Source organism: Vulpes lagopus, chromosome X (genome assembly GCF_018345385.1).
Source record: "Vulpes lagopus strain Blue_001 chromosome X, ASM1834538v1, whole genome shotgun sequence".
NCBI lineage: Eukaryota > Metazoa > Chordata > Mammalia > Carnivora > Canidae > Vulpes > Vulpes lagopus.
Window position 1 is genome coordinate 122550200 of NC_054848.1, and position 22438 is coordinate 122572637.

Sequence of the window (22438 nt, forward strand, 5' to 3'; positions counted from 1 at the left end):
GTGTCTATAATAGGTACTTTCTTAAGTACTGGGAAAATAAACATAAATAAGTCTGCAATCCCAGGCACCGTTCGAGAAGCTCACAATGTAGTGGGGAACAAAGACAGACAAAGGGTGATACCGACTACTACTTATGGTATCTTTAAACACAATGAAAAAGTGCAAAGGAGAAAGCACGTAATTATGTCTGGTAAAACCAGGAGGATTTCATGTGATCTATGTTATTTGTAGAACTGTATCATTGTTTTGTATTTACTTACAAAATGAGATTTGCACATGTGTAAAAAGAAAAAAGGAAAGAAAAATCAAAATAACACAGAAATATATAAAATAAAAAGTGAAAGCCTCCTTTCCTCAATATTTGTCGTTCCCATTGCTTCAAGAAACGTCATCAACAATCAACAGTTTGGAGGACCAACTTCCAGATCACACACAGTTGAAGTCTCCAAACCTTCATACACACACATACAAAAATACATTTTTGCATTTGATAGTTTTCAGATCACTTGCGCATAAATATTTAAGACTGTTATTAGTGGATCACATGCTATAGATTTAGCATGTGTTATATTTATGTTTAAATTCAACATTATTAACATATTAACACATGTTATATTTAACATGGTAAGAAACTCCATAACTGTCATCCAAAGTAGCTGGACTATTTTGCATTCCACTAGCAATGAATCAGAACGTTTTCCCTCTCCTTGCTGTAACTTGGTATTGTCATTTCTAAAAATTTAGCCAGGGGCAGCCCTGGTGGTTCAGCGGTTTAGCGCCGCCGTCAGCCCAGGGCGTGATCCTGGAGAAGCGGGATCGAGTCCCACGTTGGGCTCCCTGCATGGAGCCTGCTTCTCCCTCTGCCTGTGTCTCTGCCTCTCTTTCTGTCTCTGTCTCTCATGAATAAATAAATAAAATCTTAAAAAAAATAAAAATAAAAATTTAGCCATTCTAATAGTTGTGCATGATACCTTGTTATTTTAATTTGCATTCCCTAATTATATATGATGTTGTGTATCTTTTCATAGTCTTAATTGCCATCTGTATATCTTCTTTAGCCAAGTATCTGTTCAGATCTTTTGCCCAGTAAACACTTTTTTAATTAAGATTTTATTTCTTTAGAGAAGTCTATTCACAGTAAAATTGAGGGAAAGATACAGAGATTTCTCATACCACCCCTTTCCCTACACATGCATAGGCTGCTTATCAACATCCCCCATCAGAGTGCTACATTTGTCACAACTGATGAACCTACATTGACACATCTTTATCACCCAAAGTGCACAGTTAACATTAGGATTCACTCTTGGTATTCTACATTTTATGGGTTTGGACAAATGCATAATGACATGCACCCATCATTATATAATCATACAGAGTATTTTAACCTCTTGACTGCTATAAAAATCCTTCCTGCCATGAATTTTGATATCCAATATTTCCATTCTTCAGTTAGTTATATATTTTCTTTTTTATAAAGATTTTATTTATTTATTCATGAAAGACACAGAAAAAGGCAGAGACCTAGGCAGAGGGAGAAGCAGGCTCCAGGCAGGGAGCCTGACGTGGGACTCGATCCTGAGACCACGGATCACGCCCTGAGCCAGGGGCAGGTGCTCAACTGCTGAGCCACCCAGGCATCCTTAAGATATTTTCTAATTTACACTGTGACTTTTAAAATTTGACCTACAAAAAAATAAAATAATAAAATAAAATAAAATAAAATAAAATAAAATAAAATAAAATAAAATAAAATTTGACCTACAGGTTACTTAAAAGTCCACAACATATTGTAGGGAGATTTTTCTAGTTTTCTAATTATTATTTTGTAAGTTTATTTCATTGTGGCCAAAGACAAACAAACAAACAAAACAGTATAATTGTAACTGTTTTAGACCTACCTTATGGCCCAGAGTATCATCTATTATTTTGCACGCATAAAAAGGATATGACAAAATATATCTCTGTCTAGTAAAGATTCCTACACTTTGAGCATTTCTCTACTGACTTCAGAGCCTGAGAATATTAGAACCCTTCCATATTAGTTCAAACTTTGGATTTAGGCAACACAGGGATCCTATTACCATGTAATCTGGCTATGGGTACTTTCACACATATAGTTTATCAGAATGGTTCGAATCCTCAACAGAGTTAACATGTGATGAGGAAATCAAGATACATCTAAGTAGAGCTGGTTGTTGAGAGTGGTTTCAGATCAAACTACCACTGAATGGGATCGCAGGTGACCATGGAAAGACCCTTGAAAAGGCGAGCCCTGAAAAGGGGGTACCTGTACCCCTTTTGTGCTAGAAAAAGTCAACTTTGCATGTCATTAATATATCTATATTAATAATATAATTAATGTAGTATTAATAATATAATTAATATAATTATAATATAATTAATATATCTATTAATGTACCTATCTGTTGTCTTTTGGATAGTATTTGCGTTGTATATTTCTTTCACCCTTCGACTTTCAGTTGTCCTATATTTTTACATTTAACTTGTGTTTTTTATAAATAGCAGTTATATTTTGTTTTTTAAACAGCTTAATAATCTTTGTCATTTGATTAGTGTGTTCAGTTCATTTACATTTAACATAATTGTTGATATACTTGAGTTTATTTTTTTAAAGATTTTATTTATTTATTCATGAGAGAGAGAGAGAGAGGCAGAGACACAGGCAGAGGGAGAAACAGGTTCCATGCAGGAAGCCTGACGTGGGACTCGATCCTGGGTCTCCGGGATCACACCCTGGACTGAAGGTGGCGCTAAACCACTGAGCCACCCGGGCTACCCTATACTTGAGTTTTATTCTATCATATCAATATTTGCTTTCTATTTGTCTTGCCCATTTTGCTACTTTTTTTTCTTGCTTTGTTTTGCAATGATTACGTAGTGTCTATTACTCCATTTCCTCCTTTGTTTACTTGATAATTATACATTGTTTTACTGGTTTTTAAAAAGGAGTTATTGTAGGGCTTACAATGTGTATCTTTGATTTATTAAATTATAATACAAATTAGAAAACTTATATTAACTCTATTTCTACTCCTTCCACAACTACTGATGTGTATTTTAATCAAAACACACATATCCCAAATGACATGACATTACTATTTTTGTTTTATGTGATCAGTGGACATTCAGATCTACCCACATATGTAACCTCTCCATTATACTGCATTCCATCATATAGCTCCAAGCTTTCATTTGGGATCGTTTTCCTTATGCTTGTAGATCATTAATATCATTAATATTTCCTTTGGATTTTAGTGGCAGATTCCCTAAGTTTTCGGCCATCTAAAAACACCTCTTTTACTTTAATTTTTGAAGGCTATTTTTACTGGATATTAAGTTTGGCAGTTACCTCCTCCAGCATTTTGAAGATACCATTATACTATCTTCATGTTTTTTTAAAAAGAATTTATTTATTTATTTATTTATTTATTTATTTATTTATTTATTTATTCATGAGAGACACAGAGAGAGGCAGAGACACAGGCAGAAGCAGAAGCAGGCTCCTTGCAGGGAGCACAATGTGGGACTCGATCCCAGGACCCTGGGATCATGCCCTGGGGTGAAGGCAGATGCTCAACCGCTGAGCTACCCACACATCTCTCTTCACATTGTTTTTGTTGAAACGTCAACTCCAATCTAACCGCTGCTTCTTGTAAGGTAATACATCTTTTTTCTCCAAGTGTCTTTATGTTTTCTTCTTTTTCTTTATTTTTTAGCAGTTTTTACAAAATACATGTACATTTTGTATTTATTCTTCTTTGAGTTACAGCACTTTTTGAATCTATGACTTGATGCTTGTGAAAGGCATAATTCTAAAATGACTTCTGGTGACCCTTGCCAAATTATAATCCCTTCCCCTAGAGTATGAATATGATGGGATTTCACTTGAGTGATCAGGCAATGTGTCTGGCACAACGGACTTTGAGAAAGATCCTCTCCTGGTCTGATCTACACCAGCAATCCCTTAAAAGGGACAGGGATCTTTCTGGTGAAAGAGATTTGAAGCCAGAGAGGGATTTGCTGTCAAGGGGAGTCTCCATTATCTTTGAAGGTAGAGGGGACTACGAGGTAAAGTTATGCATGCAGTCTCAAGGAAATGACATGACATACAAGGAGGAAACAGCAACCTCAGGCCTGAGGCCATGTGAAACTGAATTCAGCCAACAATCTGAACAAAGCTGGATGGGTGCAATCTTATCTAGAGCCTCCAGAAAGGAAGGCAGTTTGGCCAATACCCTCATTTCAGCCTTTCATGCACTGATCAAAGAACCCAGTCTGGTATTCTGAACTATAGAACTGTGGGGGTGCCTGGCTGGCTCAGCAGTTGAGTGTCTGCCTTCGGCTCAGGGTGTAACCCCAGAGATCCAGGATCCAGTCGTACATCGGGCTCTCCACGGGAAGCCTGCTTCTCCCTCTGCCTATGTCTCTGCCTCTCTTTCATGAATAAATAAGCAAAATATTTTTTAAAAAGAATAAGAACTGTGAACTAGTAAGTGGGTATTCGTTAAATTTACTAAGTTTTTGGTATTTGGTATGCAGCAACAGCAAAATAATACAATGCTTTTGTTACTTTTAGAAAACTCTTACTCATTGTCTCTTCAAACATTGCTTCTGCACCATTCCGTCTCTCCTCTCCTTCTAGGACTCCTACTACAAATATATCAGACTTATACATGTACTAGGTGCCACACACTGCTACAAGTGCTGGAAATATATCAGTACATAAAACAAAACGAATATTCTTGTCCTCACGAAGCACCTTCTAATGACCTCCTGATATCTACTATACCTAAACTGGCTACTCTCAGTGTTCTTCCTCACAGTCAATTCCAGTACCATCCAATCAGTTCTATGACTGGTTCAACCTGAAATCTATGCTTTGAACTTGATACCTCTTCTTTAAAATTTCTCCCGTACAGGCAATTATCAAATCATTTCTTTTACTTCCTACATCATTCCCAAACCGGAGCCACTGCATTGTAGCTTTACTTGCTACATTCTCAGTCAAAGCCCACCATTATTTCTCAAAGACTACGATATTTTTCTAGTTCATCTATCCATATACAACATGCCGTCCCTTCAAACCACTTTGCACACTGTAGGAAGAGTGAACTAAAAATAGATTTGTTGGCGTGTCATTCCCTTTGAATGGATCTCTAAGGCCTTCAAGGTAAAGTCCAATTTCTTTATCATGTTATATAATGTCTTCTATTACCTGGTCCTGAGCTACCTTACTTCCTCCTTTACTTTATGGCTCTATCTTCCTTCTTCATACATTTTGATGAAATTATATGTTTTTATGTCTTTCCTCCTAGTAATACTTGGATGCTCCTTAATAGGAAGACCTATCTATGTCTCGTTAATTTTTGCACTCTAACATCTAGCATGGTTGCTAGTACTTTGTAAAGCTCCACAAATATTTTTGGGAATCCAGTGAATTACTTTTCTTCCAACTTCATATTTTCTTTAAATATGGTAGGATGTCTGTTGTAAATCTCCACTTAACCAATAAAAATATTGAGGCCAAGCCAAAGGTAGGCTTTGCAGAAGGCCAACAAAAACTCTTCTTTTGCCTATGCTAATCAGTTTTGAGTAAGGTAATTTAATTAATCAATACATAATTGTATTAATTATCTAACCCCTCAACATAGGTTCATAATTCTTGTTCATTAAGATTTCATAAAAGATTTGTTGGGGATCCCTGGGTGGCTCAGCGGTTTGGTGCCTGCTTTCGGCCTGAGGCGTGATCCTGGGGACCCGGGATCGAGTCCCGCATCGGGCTCCCAGCATGAAGCCTGATTCTCCCTCCGCCTGTGTCTCTGCCACTCTCTCTCTCTCTGTGTCTTTCATGAATAAATAAATAAAGTATTAAAAAAAAGATTTGTTAAAGTTGGGATGCCTGGATGGCTCAGCGGTTGGCTCAGGGCATGATCCCAGTCCAGGGATCAAGTCCTGCATTGGGCTCCCTGTGGGGGGCCTGCTTCTCCCTCTGCCTGTGTCTCTACCTCTCTCTCTGTGTCTCTGATGATTAAATGAATAAAATCTTTAAAAAAAAAAGATTTGTTAAAGTCTTGCTGAAATTTCATTCATTCATTTAATGTACATTATGTCTGCCACATTTCCATAAATTACCTCTCATAATTTTTTACAAATAAAAATTATGTTTGAGTGAAATGTCTTTGTTGATAACTTTGTAATTTTCTAAGTACACACTTACTTGAAACCTGTTCTAGGATCTAACCCAGGAGATATTTAGGTTACTGATTAGTGACTAAAAGTTTTCCTTCTTTTTCTTTGTTAAAAGTGGTAATATATTTACATAAATCCAGTCATAAAGCACCTCTCCTATTCTCCTTATTTCCTTTGATCATTGAGAGTAGTGTAATGATATCATCTGAGTTATAGCTTACCCATGCCAGGACACATATACTTTCTCTTTCTGAGAACATAGTCAGAATATTGTACTTGTTGCCTTTGCAAATATATATATTTCTATATGCCTGAGGTGATTTTGGATCTTATGCTTCCAAATACTAATCCTTTAGGCATATGCCACCTGTTATATTCATCCTTCTTTTCCATCTTTTATATATTATCCTTTTAAAATAGGAACTATGAGCTCACTGAAAACTTCCTATGTAGCCCCATGGTTTCCCTCATTTCTCCTTTAATAGAATAATTTGCTGTTTCATGGTCAAAATTACGTTTTTGAGAGCTTCCCAACCTTTAGAGTCTAAAATCATCTTAATGTAAATTAAGGTCCAACAAGTATCAATCACAATAACAGAAACTTTTGGAGAACAGCCATAGCTAGAAATTCTAGTCAGAGTAGGCAATTACATAATAGGTCAATCTGAATCTTTTCATGGTTATTACTAAGGAAGAAGCATTACCTCCTGAAAGGCTTAAAGCCAAGAATCCATTTAGCTCCCGTCAATTTTTTCTTCCAAATGTCTCTCAGATTTGTCCTTCTTTTTCCATTCCTATAGATGCCTTCATCACCTCATACCTGGACTACTGCCATGGACTAGATGGTTTCCTTGTCTCTAGCCCATCCATATTCCAATCCATTTTCCATACTATTGCCAGATTAATCTTCTTAAAACACTTTCATCATGTCACTCTTCCAGCCTGAGACCTAGCTCGAATGTCACCTTCTTTGTAAAATCTTCCAAACCGTCCTAAGAAGAGTTAATAGCTGCCTAGTCAATGTTTTCATAGTTCTTTGTGCATACTCTTATTAGTATAATAATCACCTGTTTAATTATTATTTTCCCTCTCCATTTTCTGAGAGCTCCTTGAGGGCAGGCAAAAGGATTGAGTCGTATCATTACGATGGCATTCAAGACTTTGCATAATTGGCCCTATCTTGTCCCACCACCTCAGGATCTTTACATTTGTGTCATTTCCTCTGCCGACCATGTTCTTCCTCTTTTTCTTTCTACTTATTCTTCAGGTCTAAGATTAAAAATCTAATCATTGAAGACAACTTCCTGACACTCTTAACTGATTAATTAGTTAATCAACTCATCTAAAAATATTTATTGGGTACCAACTTTGTGGCAGGAAGTATTAGCCATTTGGAATACATAAGTGAACAAAACAGACAAAAATTCCTGCTTTTATGGAGTGTATCTTCTAGTGAGAGGAGGCAGATGATTAAACATAATATATAAGTCTGTCATATAATTCATTATAAGATGTTAGGAGCTATAAAAAAAATCCAGAAGGCAAAAGCGGTATGCCGGAGGTACTAGGAATTTTAAATGTGGTGGCAAGGGTAAACCTCATTGAGAAAGATGACTTTTGAAGAAGGAGGGAGTTAGTCATAAAGCTATCTGGTGTAAAATAGGCCAGTGCAACGGTTCTAAGCTGGGATTGTATCAGATATACTCCAAACCTTCGTTTTTTTTTTTAAAAAGATTTAATTTATTCATTCATGAGAGACATACAGAGAGAGAGGCAGAGACACAGGCCAGGGAGAAGCAGGCCCCATGCAGGGAGCCCGACGTGGGACTCAATCCTGGGTTTCCAGGATCACACCCTGGGCTGAAGGTGGTGCTAAACCGCTGAGCCACTGGGCTGTCCCTTTTGAAGATACTTTCTATTGATGTCCTTCATGAGACATAATGAAATTTGCTAGGATCTTCCTCTTGCCTCTCCCCCTTTCTGACCCAGCCTCTAATTTAAACCTATTATTTTTTTACTCCTAGTCATTATCTATGAAACTATCCTCCTTCTACACCCATTTGTGTTACTTGTGTAATATCTATATTTCAGAGTATAAAATATTTTGGTTTATTCTGTCATTTCATCACCATCACTTACTCTTATATTTACAGGTAAATATAGTCATAGCTAACCTTCAATCATACGCCAAATGTCTCCTATGATTTCCTGGTTATCTCAAGCTTTTTTATTTCTATTAAATCCCTTAGGGGCTGCCTGGGTGGCTCAGCGGTTTAGTGCTGCCTTCAGCCCAGGGCGTGATCCTGGAGACCCGGGGATCGAGTTCCGCGTCGGGCTCCCTGAATGGGGCCTGCTGCTCCCTCTGCCTGTGTCTCTGCCTCTCTCTCTCTCATGAAGAAATAAATAAAATCTTTAGGGCACCCTGGGTGGCTCGGCGATTTAGCGCCACCTGCAGCCCGGAGAGTGATCCCGGGGTCCCGGGATGGAGTCCCACGTGGGGCTCCCTGCATGGAGCCTGCTTCTCCCTCTGCCTGTGTCTCTGCCTCTCTCTCTGTGTCTCTCATGAATTAATAAATCGAAAAATATTTTAAAAAATCCCTTAGGGGACCCCTGGGTGGCGCAGCGGTTTAGCGCCTGCCTTTGGCCCAGGGCGCGATCCGGGAGACCCGGGATCGAATCCCACATGAGGCTCCCGGTGCATGGAGCCTGCTTCTCCCTCTGCCTATGTCTCTCTCTCTCTCTCTCTCTCTCTCTCTCTCTCTGTGACTATCATAAATAAATAAATAAATAAATTTAAAAAAAAAATAAAAAAATAAAAAATAAAAAATCCCTTAGTTAGGCAACATGGGAATATTATTTTCTGAGTCTTGCATATTCATTATAGCCTGTATTTATGCATCTTCCTGTTGTTTAGTCATTTCATTTATAATAAGTAGTGTTCTAACATCACAACTTTTGCATATTTCTCTGACCATGTTTCTTCTGGAGCTCCTTCTCTGGAAGAACTCTAAAACTACATGTAAAAATATATCAATATTCATTATAATAAATATTTATTACATGTTAATCAATACATACTTATATATAACCTTTTTATATATTATATAAATGTAATTATATATAATATTGTATTGATTCTATTGATATGTTTACATATATGTACAAATGCTATTACATATACATGGACATAATTACCATACATATATAATGTGGATCAGAATCTGGTGCTCATGGGTGAGCAAACCCTTGGTGGAATATGTGCATTTCTGGCAGGCTGCAGTGACCAGTTCTGTACAGTCTTTCAGAACTGAAGATTCCTTGAGGAAGTAGGTAAAGCCACCACAGTAAACTCTGGGCTGCATTTTTTCCACTTTGCCACTTCCACTTTTGGTTTTTCTTATAGGCATTTGAACCCACATCCTAATTAAGGCTCACCCATAGCCTAGGCCAAGACAGAATATTTAAGTTGATGTATCACTCTTCTGTTGGTGGATTTTTTTGCTACACTACACTTTCACTGATGTGCACATCTTTGAGGTTCTCCATCCCAAATCTATGACTTGCAAGTACCAAAGGCCTTCTCCTACAAGCATTAACAGTCAAGCCCAGAGTCCTGAAAGCATTAAAACTCAACCCAAGGCATAGGACCTGACTAGACATTTTCCCAAAGAAGACATACAGATGGTCAACAGACACATGGAAAGATGCTCAATGTCAATCTCCATCAGGGAAATGCAAATCAAAGCCACAATGAGATATCACCTTACACCTGTCAGAATGGCTAAAATCCAAAAGACAAGAAACAATAAATGTTGGCAAAGATGCAGAAGAAAAGGAATCACCCTTGTGCACTGCTGGTGGGAATGCAAATTGGCATAGCTACTGTGGGAAACCGTATGGAGGTTCCTCAAAAAACTAAAAATAGAAACCATATGATCCAATAATTCCACTATTGGGTATTTACCCAAAGAAAACTGAAATACTTTGATATTTGATGTAAAATATTTTGAATATTTGATAATAACAATAATTTGAAAATATATATGCACCCCAATGTTTCCTGTAGCATTATTTTCAATAGTCAATATATGGAAGCAGCCTAAGTATCCACTGATAGACGAACGAATAAGGAAAATGTGGTGTGTAAGTATCATTCACCCATAAAAAAGATAAAAGCTTGCCATCTGAACAACATGGATGGACCTGGAGGGTATTATGCTAAGTGAAATAAGTAAGACAAAGACAAATCCCATATATTTTCACTTAAATGTAGAACCTAAAAAATAAAAAAATGGATAAACAAACAAAAGGCAGAATCTGACCTATAAATACAAACAACAAACTGATGATTGCCAGTGGGACACAAGCTGGGAGGATGGGCAAAATGGGCGAAGGGGAAGAGGGAGACACAGGCTTTGAGATATGGGATGGATAAGTCATGGGAATAAAAGGTGCAGCACTTTTAAAAGGCGCAGGACTAGGGAAGATAGTCCACGATGTTGTAATAGGACTGTGTGGTGACAGGTGGGAGTTACACTTGTGGTGAGCATAGCATCACCTATAGACTTGTTGAATCACTATGTGGTACCCCTGAAACTAACAACATTTTCTGTCAACTGTACTCAAAATTATTTTTAAAGATTTTATTTATTCATTCATGACACACACACACACATGCACACGCACACGCACACACAGAGGCTGACACAGGCAGAGGGAGAAGCAGGCTCCCTGCAGGGTGCCCGATGCAGGACTCGATCCCAGGACCCCGGGATCACAACCTAAGTTGAAGGCAGATGCTCAACTGCTGAGCCACCCAGGTGTCCCACAAATAAAATCTTTTTAAAAAGGCACTCAAGCCCAGGACTTTTACTTCTAGTTAGGTTGAAGAAAGTTACAAAAGATTGCTTTTCTAGCCCTAAGAGTGAGAGTCAGCCAGATAAGGTACAAGATCAGAGTTCAAAAAATTCATCAGACTTTTGGTTTCAGCTCTGACATGTAAAGAGCTTGGAAGTCATCCGTCCCATACTCACAATAAGAAAAAGCTAATCAAATTTAAAAGCAATGGCTCTTTTTGGACTTGGACTACTGAGGTTTCAGGGCAAACTGCCACACCCAAATCTGGAGAGACTGGCAAATCCAAATAGGCAGAGCCAAGATCTATTTACCTGGAGCAGAAACTCCATTTACTTAAATGGTAATTTTGATAAATTGCTAAAGGCTGAGTGTGGACTACCTTGAGGGGGAGAAACTTCTGGGATCACAGTCTTAAGGGGGAACCCACACTTTCATGGGTTTTTAAATTCATGAATCCCACAAGGTTTTTATGGTATAGGGCCCCAAATAATTCCACATGGTTTTGATAGAGAAGGGGGAGAATGAACATTGTATTGTCCATAACAAAGTATCCTCTAAACAGAGCTGTCTCTATAACAAAGGCCTGCTCTCCAAGGGAAAAGACTTTATCAGAGTCTTACCCCATCCAGGAAAAGGGCATTTCTCTCACTTGGGCCTTCTAAACCTTTCTGTCTTACTAAGAGAGATGCTATCAAATGCTGTTAAGGACGCAGCCCAAGGCCACAGGCCCACTATAAAACTAAGATTTAATCATGAGCTCATAGAATGCATCCCCTATACCACCATGTCACCAGACTTCAATACAATAAGAGTAGATTATAATGAAATATCTGCAAGATGCAGACTCTAGCTGGTAAATAGTCCTAAGGGTATATCAAGGACAAAGAGAGAAAAATGAAGGACACTAGGAAAATGTGAGGACTTTGATACCTACGGCTACCAGATTAAAATAAAATGACATACTAAAGTCTATTCATGTCAGTACCACTACACAGTACATCACGCCTGGCCTTAAACAAAAAATTCATAAGACATATTAAAAGGCAAGAAAAAATCCAGTCTGAAGATACAAAACAGGCATCTGAGCCAGACTCAGATATGATAAAGAGTTTTGAATTAACAGACATGATTAATATGTAACGGGCTCTAATGGAAAAAGTACGCAATATTCAAGAATGGATGGATAAATGTAAGCAGAGATGTAAACTCTACAAAAGCATCAAAAGGAAATGTTAGAAGTAACAAAACACTGTAAAGAAAATAAAGAATGCCTTTGATGAGCTCATCAGTAGACTGGATATGGCCAAAGGAACAATCAATGAATGTATGCATAGGTCAAGAGAAATCTCACAAACTGCTTAGCAGGAAGTAAAGAGAGAAAGGAGTTGAAGGAATAATTGAGGTAATCATGGCTAAAAGTTCTTGAAAAAAATTTTTTGTATATTTTTTATTGGAGTTCGATTTGCCAACATATAGCATAACACCCAGTGCTCATCCCGTCAAGTGCCCCCCTCAGTGCCCGTCACCCAGTCACCCCCACCTCCCGCCCACCTCCCCTTCCACTACCCCTTGTGCATTTCCCAGAGTTCGGAGTCTCTCATGTTCTGTGTCCCTCTCTGATATTTCCCACTCATTTTCTCTTCTTTCCCCTAAAAGTTCTCAAAAATTATTGACAAACAGCAAATCACAGATCCAGGAAGGTCAAAGAATGAGGATGATAAAGTGATCACTTTTTAGAAGGTAGGAAAAGGTATGGATACTTGAATCCAGGGTGACATATTGAAGGATATGGCGAGGGGAGGGAGCTAGCTTAGGGAGGCTACTGCAAAGTATTGTAAGCAGCAGGGCGCAAAATCAGAACTTTTAGAATTCTGATACAGTGGGGGACGGCCCTGGCTTAAAGGTGCTCAGGTGGCAAAGCAGGGTGGAATCCCAGGTGGGACAGTGTGGCCTCAGGATCTCTGGAGTCACAAGAATGGGAGTGCCTGGGTGTGGCAGAGTTCCCAGACATCAGACTGGAGAAGCCAACTGAAAATTGCGAGTCTAGGCACCAGTTTTCTGCTCAGTATTGCCATAAACTGTGAACCGCTGCACAGTCAGGCGAATGCTCTCCAAGCTGGGGCACAGCAACAGGCAGAAGCGGGGCAAGACCTGTTTCCCCATCCTGGAAGGAACAGCATGAGTCCATGCCACAGGAGTCCATAAAATTTGGAGACTTGAAACTCAGTCATGTGCTTGAGATAAAAATGCTCGGTCAGAGGGTGGGTGAACACAGAGTTGGAACGGAAACCAGGGAAACAAAAGCGATTGACTGCTTTTCTGTGAGGGCTCACTGAAGAGTGAGGGATGTGAACTTACAGCTCTGGAGCTGCAGAGCAGAGCGCCACCATTTTCACACCCCCCCCCCCCCCCACCTTCCAAGCTGAAAGCCTTCAGGGAGCAAAGCAGAGCCACACCGAGGAATCCAGAGCCACTTACACTAAGCTCAGCCCTCTGGCAAAAGATGCACATTTCCACAAGAAAAAGTGGGCCCCTCCCCCAGAAGACCACCAGGAACAACTGGCTAGTGCCAAGTTCACCAATCACAGAGAACTGTGAAACTTCAGCTCTTGGGGAAAACAGTATATAGCATTTGTAGATTTTAAAAGAATTATTTAATCTTTCAGTTTCATTTTCAGCTATTTTTGTACTTTTTAAGTTATTTTGTTATTCTTTTGAATTTTTCATAAATATAGATTTTTGATTTTTGACTTGCTTATTTTACTTTATTTTATATATAGATATATACATATATATATATATATAATATATGCATACACACACACACACACACACACACACACACACAAGTTTTTCTTTCTTTCCTATTTGGGGATCTTTTAACAAGCAGGCCAAAACACACCCAGGATCTAGTATTTTGTTTTGTTCTCGTTCGATTTTTTTCTTATTTTCTTTTGTTTTTGTTTTCTTCTGGTTTGTTTTGTTATTATTTTCTGTGGTTGTTAGTATTATCATCTTTTCTCTCTCCTTCTTCTGTTCTTTTCTGGACACAGTGACAAGATGGAGAGATTCACCACAAAACAAAGAACAGGATTGGTATTCACTGCCAGGGATTGAATCAATATGGATACAAATAAGATGTCTGAGCTAGAATTTAAAGCAATGATTATAAAGATACTGGCTGGGCTTGAAAAAGCATAGAAGACACTAGAGAGTTCCTTACTGTAGAAATAAAAGAACTCAAATCTAATCAGGCTGAAATTAAGAATGCTATTACTAAGAAGCAGTCAAAATGGAGTCTCTAACAATGAGGATAACTGAGGCAGAAAAGAGAGTCAGTGATATAAAGACAAAATGATGGAGAATAAGGAAGCTGAAAAGAAGAGGGAAAGAAAACTATTAATCATGATGGCAGATTTAGGGAGCTCAGTGATTCCATAAAGCAAAATAATAGCTATATTATGGGAGTCACAGGAGAAGAAGAGTTGGAAAAAGGGGCAAAAGGATTAGTTGAACGAATTATAGCTGAGAATTTCCCTAATCTGGGAAAGGATATAGGTATTCAAGTCCAAGGGGCAGAGAACTCCCCTCAAAATCAACAAAAATAGTTCAACACCACAACATAATATAGTGAAGCTTGCAAATTACAAAAGCAAAGAGAAAATCTTGAACACAGATCTGGATATAGGGAGAGGCCCCTAACCTATCAGGGTAGACACATAAGGCTGGCAACATATCTGTTTACAGAGACCTGGCAGGCCAGAAAGGACTGGCATGATATCTTTAACATACTAAATGGGAAAAATATGCAACCAAAAAAAACTTTATCCAGCAAGGCTGTCATTCAGAATAGAAAAGAAAAAAAAAAGAGTTTCCAAGATGAAAAATGACTAAAGGATTCATGAACAGTAAACCAGACCTGCAAGAAATATTAAAGGAGACCTTTTGAGTAGAAACAGAGCCCAAAAGTAACAAAGACCAGAAAGGAAAAGAGACAACATGCAGAAACAGCAACTTCACAAGTAATACAATTGCACTGAATTCATATCTTTCAATAATTACTTTGAATGTAAATGAACTAAATGCTCCAATAAAAAGACACAGGCTATCAGAATGGATTAAAAAAAAACCATTGATATAATGCTTACATGAGACTCATTTTAGACCCAAAGATTCCTCCAGATTGAAAGTGAGGGGGGTGGAGAACCATTTATCATGCTAATGGGCATCAAAAGAAAGCTGAGGTGGCAATCCTTATATCAGACAAATTAGATTTTAAGCCAAAGATTATAATAAGAGATGAAGAAGGACACTATATCACAATAAAGGGGTCTATCCAGAAAGAAGATCTAACAACTGTAAATATGCATATCCCTAACCTGGGAGCAGCCAAATATATAAACCAATTAATAACAAACATAAAGGAACTCATGGACAATAATACAATAGTAGAAGGGGACTTTAACATCCCACTCACTGCAATGGACAGAATATCTAAACAGAAAATCAACAAGGAAACAAGGGCTTTGAATGACACACTGGCCCAGATGGACTTCACAGAAATACTCAGAGCATTCCATCCTAAAGCAGCTGAATACACATTCTTCTCTAGTACACATGGAACATTCTCCAGAATATATCACATACTGGGTTGCAAATCATGTCTCAACTGGTACTGGGATCATACCATGCATGTTTTCAGACCACGACGCTATGAAATTAGAAGTCAACCACAGCAAGAAATTTGGAAGGTCCACAAATACATGGAGATTAAAGAACATCTTACTAAAGAATGAATGCATCAACCAGAAAATTAAGGAAGAATTTAAAAAACACATGGAAACAAATGAAAATGAAAACACAACATTTAAAAACCTTTGGGATGCAGCAACGGTGATCCTAAGAGGGAAGTATATAGCAATGCAGGCCTTCTTAAAAAAAAAAAAAAAAAAAAAAAGAAGTATCAAATACACAACCTAACCTTATATCTAAAGGATCTGGTAAAAGAACAAATAAAGCCTAGATCTAGCAGAAGAAAAGAAATAACAAAGATAAGAGCAGAAACTAATGATATAGAAATAAAAAACCCCAGTAGAACAGGTCAATGAAACTAGGTGCTGGTATTTTAAAGAATTAATAAGATTGATAAACCCCTAGCCAGATTTATCAAAAAGAAAAGAGAAAGGACCCAGATTAATAAAATCATGAATGAAAGAGGAGAGATCACAACCAACACTGTAGAAATACAAACAATTATAAGAGAATATTATGATCAATTATTTGCTGACAAATTAGGCAATCTGAAAGAAATGGACACATCCCTGTAAACTTATAAACAACCAAAACTGAAACAGAAGGAAAGGGAGAACCTGAAGAGACCCATAACCAGCAAAGAAATTGAATCAGTAATCAAAAATCTTCTAACAAACAAGAGTCCAGGGCCAGACTGCCTCCCAGAGGAATTCTACCAAACATTTAAAGAATTAATACCTATTCTTCTGAAGCTGTGTCAAAAAACTGAAATGGAAGAAAACTTCCAAACTCTTTCTATGAGGCCAGCATTACCTTGATCCCAAAACCAAAGACTCAACCATATAGGAGAATTACAGACCAATATCCCTGATGAACATGGATGCCAAAGTGCTCACCAAGATACTAGCTAATAGGATCCAACAGTGCATTAAAAGGATAATTCCCCATGACCAAGTGGGATTTATTCCTGGGTGCAACAGTGGTTCAACATCCTCAAATCAATCAGTGATACAGCAAATTAATAAAAGAAAGGACAAGAACCATGTGGTCCTCTCAGTAGATGCAGAAAAAGCATTTGACAAACTACAGCATCCTTTCTTGATTAAAACTCTCTGCAGTGTAAGGGATGGAAGGAACATACATCAGCATAAAATCCATATATGAAAACCCACAGCAAATATCATCCTCAATAAGGGAAAAGTGAGAGCTTTTCTTCTAAGGTCAGGAAGATGACAGGGATGCCCACTCTCACTACTGCTGTTCAACATAGTACTTGAGTCCTAGTCTCAGCAATCAGACAACAACAACAACAAAATAAAAAGCATTCAAGGGATCCCTGGGTGGCACAGCGGTTTAGCACCTGCCTTTGGCCCAGCGTGCGATCCTGGAGACCCGGGATCGAGTCCCACGTCGGGCTCCCGGTGCATGGAGCCTGCTTCTCCCTCTGCCTGTGTCTCTGCCTCTCTCTCTCTCTCTGTGACTATCATAAATAAAAAAATTTTAAAAAAGCATTCAAATCAGCAAAGAAGAAGTTAAACTTTCACTCTTTGCAAATGACATGATACTTTATGTGGACAACCCAAAAGACTCCACCCCAAAATTGCTAGAACTGATACAGAAATTCAGCAAGGTCACAGGATATAAAATCAATGCACAGAAATCAGTTGCATTTCTGTACACTAACAATGAAAGAGAATAAAGAGAAATCAAGGAATTGATCCCATTTATAATTGCACCAAAACCCATAAGATACCTAGGAGTAAACCTAACCAAAGAGGTAAAGGATCTGTACTCTGAAAACTACAGAACATTTATGAAAAAAATGAGGAAGGCACAAAGAAATGGAAAAACATTCCATGTTCATGGATTGGAAGAACAAATATTAAAATGTCTACACTACCCAAAGTAATCTACATATTCAACACAATCCCTATCAAAACACCACCAGCATTTTTCACAGAGCTGGAAAAAACAATCCTAAAATTTGTACGAAAAGACTTCAAATAGCCAAAGGCATGTTGAAAAAGAAAACCAAAGCTGGGGCAGCCCCGGTGGCCCAGCGGTTTAGCGCCTGACTTGGCCCAGGGCCTGATCCTGGAGACCTGGGATCGAGTCCCATGAAGGGGCTCCCTGCATGGAGCTTGCTTCTACCTCTGCCTGTGTCTCTGCCTCTGTGTGTGTGTGTGTGTATGTCTCTCATGAGTAAATAAATAAAATCTTAAAAAAAATAAATTGGGAACAAAAAATAAATTTTCAAAAAAAAAAAAAAAAAGAAAGAAAAGAAAACCAAAGCTGGAGGCATCACAAATCTGGAATTTAAGCTCTATTTAAAGCTGTAGTCATCAAGACAGTATGGCACTGGCACAAAAACAGACACATAAATCAATGGAACAGAATAGAGAACCCAGACATGGACCCTCACTCTATGGTCAACTAATCTTCAACAAATCAGGAAAGGGTAACCTATGGAAAAAAGACAGTCTGTTCAACAAGTAGCGTTGGGAAAATTGGACAACCACATGCAGAAGAATGAACCTAGACCATTTTCTTAGGCCATATTCAAATATAAGCTCAAAATAGATGAAAGGCCTAAATGTGAAAAAAAAAAAAAAAAGACCTAAATGTGAGACAAGAATCCATCAAAATCCTAGAGGAGAACACAGACAGCAACTGCTTTGAACCTCAGCTGCAGCCACCTCTTGCTAGACACGTCTCCAAAGGCAAGGGAAACAAAAGCATAAATGAACTATTGGGACTTAATCAGGATAAAAAAGCTTCTGCACAGCAAAGGAAAGAGTCAACAAAACCAAAAGGCAACCTACAGAACTGGAGAAGATATTTGCCAATGTCTTATCATCGGATAAAGGGTTAGTATCTAAGATCTATAAAGAACGTTCAAACTCAACACCCAAAGAACAAAAAAAATCTAGGCAAGAAATCGACAGAAGACACGAACAGACATTTCTCCAAAGAAGACCTATACATGGACAACAGACACATGAAAGAATGTTCCACATCACTCGGCTTCAGGGAAATACAAATCAAAACCACAATGAGATACCACCTCACACCAGTGAGAATGGCCAAAATCAACAATTCAGGAGACAACAGGTGTTGGAGAGGATGTAGAGAAAGGGGAACCCTCTTACACTGCTGGTAGGAATGCAAGCGGATGCAGCCATTCTGGAAAACAGTATGGAGGTTCCTCAAAAAGTCAAAAATAGAAATACCCTATGGGCTAGCAGTTGCACCACTAGATATTTATCCAAATGACGCAAACATAGTGATTCAAAGGGGAACATGCACCCCAATGTTTATAAGAGCAATGTCCACCAGAGCCAAACTATGGAAAGAGCCCAGATGTCCACAGACAGACAAATGGATAACAAAGATGTAAGGTGTGTGTGTGTGTGTGTGTGTGTGTGTGTGTGTGTGTGGTGTGTATAATGGAATGTTACTCAGTTATCAAAGAGAATGAAATCTTGCCATCTGCAACGACATGGATGGAACTAGAGGGTATTATGTTAAGCAAAATAAGTCAGTCAATGAAAGACAAATGCCATATGACTTCAGTCATGTATGGAGTTTAAGAAACAAAACACATGAACATAGGGGAAGGGGGAAGGAAAATAAGATGAAAATTTAGAGAGAGGCAAACCATAAGAGATGCTGAACTCTAAGAAACAAACTTAGGGGTGCCTGAAGTAAGTGGGGGAGGGATAACTGAGTGATGTGCATTAAGGAGTACACTTGATGCAATGAGCACTGGGTGCTACATGCAACTGATGAATCACTAAATTCTACTTCTGAAACCAAAAAAATAATATTTAATATTTATTAAGCTTTTCAGGGAGAAGAAAATGACATATATCAGAAACTTGGGTCTCCATTTAGAGGAGAAGAGTATCATAAAAGGAATAAATAAAGGCAAAAATTTTTTAAGTGTTCTAAAAAAATAATAGTTTTAAGTAATAGAAGTAAAAATGTGCTGTGTAATTATACCATATAAAATTTAATGACTGGAAGAAAAATCATAGGGGATTAGAGGAAAGAATTGGAAATATTCTGTTAATAAGGTTTATGTACCACACTTGAAGCAGAACAGTCTTATGTGGAGGTGGAATCAGATAAGAAAAAAATCTAGAGATCACAAACTCTGGGCAAGCACCAAAGAAAAATTTAAAAAGTGTAATTGAAATTTTAAGAAAGGAGACAAAATGGAATCACATAGAAGGAACAATTAATTAAAACAAGAAAAGGGAGTGCCTGTGTGGCTCAGTTGGTTAAACGTCTGTCTTTGGCTCTTTGGCTCGGGTCATGATCTCAGGGTCCTGGGATAAAGCCCTGCATCAGACTTCCTGCTCAGTGGGGAGTCTGCTTCTCCCTCTCCCTCTGCCCCCTCCCCCATGCATTCTCTCTGTCTCTCTATCAAATAAATAAATAAAATTTAAAAAACATCCCTTTAAAAAATAAAACAAGAGAAAGCATAAAGAGGAAGAAAACAAGAAATGTAACATATGATCATATTAACAAAAATGGTAAATATTCATCTAAAAATATCAAGTCACTTTATATATAAATGGCCTACATATACCAGTTTTTTTAAAAAAAAGATCATCAGTGTGAATTTAAAAAACAAAGATCCAACTTTATGTTTTCTATAAAAGAGTGATTTAAACATTTATGGGCACAAGGTGTTTAAGTACAACATCTGAATAACTTTTGGCTGACCATTAACATATATTGGTCCAATTGACCTCAAGGAAGCTAATCTTTAAAGTAAAAAATATAAGAATAACAACAAAACACAAAGACAGAAATTTTATTGCTAACAGACCTACCTTACAAAAGATACTAAAGAAAGTCCTTAGTCTAAAAGGAAAGACACTGTTTGGTAACTTGAACCCAGAATAAACAGAAATAAACAGAACTAGTAAAGGTATTTATGCAAGTAAACATAACAGAGAGTATATATCATTTTATCTTTTTTTTTCTTTTAAAGAGCAACTATATAAAAAATAATTTAAAAACTATATTGTAAAAAAAACTATATTGTTTGGCTTGTAATAGATTAAGATGTAAATCATATCCCATCAGTTGGACAAAGGATGGAAGAGCAAAGCTTCCCTGTGTTGTTGGAATTAAATGATTCTTAATCTAAAGTACATTACCTTAAGTTGTACCTCTGTGAATTGTAATTCACAGAGTAGTTAATAAGAAATAACTCCAAAAATCATAGTAAAAAATCAACAGTTCAATCACAGTAATTTAACTTGATCACAGTAATTTAAAAATGATAAATATAAATAGATGAAACAGTCCAATCAAAAGACAAAGACTATTAGACTAGATGAAAGAACAGAATCCAAGGATATGCCATCTACATTATATGTTACATTAGATGTGAAGAAATAGGTTGAAAGAATAAAAGGATGAAAAACTGTACAACGCAAATGGCAACCATAAAAGAGTTGAAATAGCTATGCTTAGAAAAGGAAGGCTATTTCATAATGATGGAAGAGGGTCAACTCATGAGAAAGACATAATAATTAGAAATGTGTAAAATACACATCTAACAAAAGAAAGTCTTCTCAACGTATCCTATGAGACTGGTATCTTACATCAAACAAGACCAATACTTCTTAAGTGAAGAAATTCCATTACTATGCAATGTCTATAATAAATATAGATGCAAAATTCCTCAACAAAATGTGAGCAAACCAAACCCACCAGGACAGGCATACACACTTTACTGCACCTTTCTTTATTGTACTTCACAGGTATTGCATCATTTTTAACAATTGAACGTTTGTGGCAAACCTTGCATCAAGCAAGTCTGTTGGTGCCATTTTCCCAACAGCATCTGTTTACTTCATGTCTCTGTGTCACATTTTGGTAGTTCTCACAATATTTCAAACTTTTTCATTATGATTCTATTTGCCATAGTGATCTATGATCAATGATCTTTGATGTTACTTTTGTAATTGTTTTTAGGCACCATGAACTCTATCCACAGAAGATGGTGAATTCAATAAATGTGTCAGAACACTGCTCCATCGACCAACCATTCCCCCCATCTCTCTCTCACCTTGGGCCTCAGCTTAGTTCGTGAGGTTTAAGGAAAGAAGCCGTCTCCATAACATAAAAGTGCAAGGTGAAGCAGTAAGTGCTGATGCAGAAGCTGCAGCAAGGTATCCAGAAGATCTGGCTACATTAAATAACAGAGTTTCAATGTAGATGCAACAGCCATTCCGTTTTGGGTATCTACTCAAGAGAACTGAAAACATTGTTCACCCAAAAACTTGTACATGAATGTCCATAGCATTTTCTTCATAATTGCCAAAGGGTGGGGATAAACCTAATGGATATAAACTGATAAATGAATAAATGAAATGCAGTATGTACAATATAGTAGCATATTATCCAGCAACGAAAAGTAATGAAGTACTGATTGATACTACGATGGGAATGAACGTTGAAAACATCATGCTAAGAAGCAAGTTGCAAAAGACCACACACTGTAGGATTCCATTTATATGAAATGTCCAAGAATAGATAAATCCATGGGCACACAAAAGGGTCACATTGTCTAATGTTAGGGGTAGTAACAAGGATT

The 22438-nt window shown here is 37.6% G+C and overlaps 1 protein-coding gene across 4 annotated transcripts in view; it reads right to left on the reverse strand.

Annotated features, from left to right (window-relative positions):
- Positions 1 to 22438, reverse strand: part of TMLHE (trimethyllysine hydroxylase, epsilon) — a 119128-nt gene that overhangs the window by 93408 nt on the left and 3282 nt on the right. The window contains exon 2 of one of the 4 annotated variants that reach the window (XM_041740596.1): positions 21911 to 22030. The exons of the other annotated variants lie outside the window; for them this stretch is intronic. The gene's annotated coding sequence lies outside the window, so the exon portion shown is untranslated. The remainder of the gene's footprint in view (positions 1 to 21910; positions 22031 to 22438) is intronic. 4 annotated transcript variants of the gene reach the window in all.